Source organism: Austrofundulus limnaeus, unplaced genomic scaffold (assembly GCF_001266775.1).
Source record: "Austrofundulus limnaeus strain Quisiro unplaced genomic scaffold, Austrofundulus_limnaeus-1.0 Scaffold15, whole genome shotgun sequence".
Lineage (NCBI taxonomy): Eukaryota > Metazoa > Chordata > Actinopteri > Cyprinodontiformes > Rivulidae > Austrofundulus > Austrofundulus limnaeus.
Genome location: NW_013952417.1, coordinates 3063362 through 3064954, shown reverse-complemented (window position 1 = coordinate 3064954; position 1593 = coordinate 3063362). Strand labels below are relative to the sequence as shown.

The 1593-nt window shown below is 36.9% G+C and overlaps 1 protein-coding gene across 1 annotated transcript in view; it reads right to left on the bottom strand.

Moving 5' to 3' along the window:
• sema6bb (sema domain, transmembrane domain (TM), and cytoplasmic domain, (semaphorin) 6Bb) overlaps positions 1-1593 on the bottom strand; it is a gene marked incomplete at its 5' end in the record, with an annotated part of 112044 nt that overhangs the window by 39070 nt on the left and 71381 nt on the right.

Sequence of the window (1593 nt, the reverse complement as noted above, 5' to 3'; positions counted from 1 at the left end):
CCCCGATTTGAGCTTTTTAATGAATGAGGTAAAAAAAAAAAAAGGTTGTGTGTAGACTGTTGTTATGGCAGTCGGGTCTAAAGCGTGAGTGAGTGCGTTGTGCAACAACAGCTGTTACAGTAGCTGCTTGCGCTGCAGTTAATGTTACAGAGAGGCGCGCGCTGCGTTTAAAAAGAACAAGGAGAAGAAGCAGCAAAGCGCGAGCTCTTCTTGTCACCACTAACAGTGAGCTGTCCTGGGATATGGTGGATCCATTTATTGTGTTTGGACCGGGCTGGTCCTTGTCCTGACAAAGGTTTAATTCTCTGTAAGAAACATACTGTTGTCACCTGTTGCTCAAAAATTAAGCTATTTTTTGTCAGAAATCTGGTCACCTTACTGAAGATGACGTWTAAAATTTAAATTCAAAATGTGTTCATTGAAAACAACATGGATGGTAGACTACCTGCGGTCCAGCAGTTTGAAGAGCAGCTCAGACACTGACCGCARCTGCAAGTTTGGTGTCTTGTGAGAAGCGTTAGCAGTGTTAGCGTAGTTAGCAGCATTAGCAGCATTAGTGGCTCTTTTTTGTTGCGGGTTGATGACATCTTAACAAGAACCGCACAGCAGCCAACCAATTTAATGTTTACATTTAGATTTAGGATTTAACATTTACACATAACATTTAACATTAAAATTTAACATTTAGTAAAAATAATCAAAATGTAAGGACAATGATACTGATAAAATGTTAGTGGAAACTTTTTAACCAGGACTTTACACTCAAAATGAGCTAAATAATGAGAATTAGAGAGACGAAATGTTTCATTAGAAGAAGAACCCGTCCAGAAGACCTATACAATTTTTTTCTGTTTGTTAGTGACATTTTTAAACATTTCATTTAACACTTGACACCACATATATTTGGAGAAAAAAAGAACATTTTTAAATTAGAAATAAAACTGATATTAAAGAGGCCCTTGAGCTAGGCAATGTTTCAAAATAATKAACAATACAATTTAAAGATAACCACTCACGCCTGCAGCAGTGTTCATTATTAAGCTAATTAAAGTCGTGGATTACAAATATTTTTGTGTCAGCATATATGTCTTCACTTAGATATATGTTCTGTGTATTTTCAAGACTTATTGAGTTTGACTTGTTAGAGAAAAATCTGTTTGATGTGGAAATTGTTCAAAAATGTTTAAACCAACATAGATTTATGAAAAAGATACATTGTCAAATAAGTTTCAATGTTCAACTAAGCCTTAAAAAGTGAGTTCTGAGTTTCGGTAATTCCTCAGAACATTGAAACATATTGTATTTCTGAAACTAATTTCCCATTTGGGCTGCAGGAGAGCACAGAAAAAAAAAATCAGACAACACAATAAAAACACACAATGATGTAAGGAAACAGAGGAAATGAGAACAGCACASAGACCAGGTGCTCCCAAAGAAAAACACAACTGCTTTTGGTTACGGCTTGTGTCGCGGGCATCCCAGCACCAAACAGAGAATGTGTGTGCAGGTATATGCATGTGTGTGTGTGTGTGTGTGTGTGTGTGTGTGTGTGTGTGTGTGTGTGTGTGTGTGTGTGTGTGTGTGTGTGTGTGT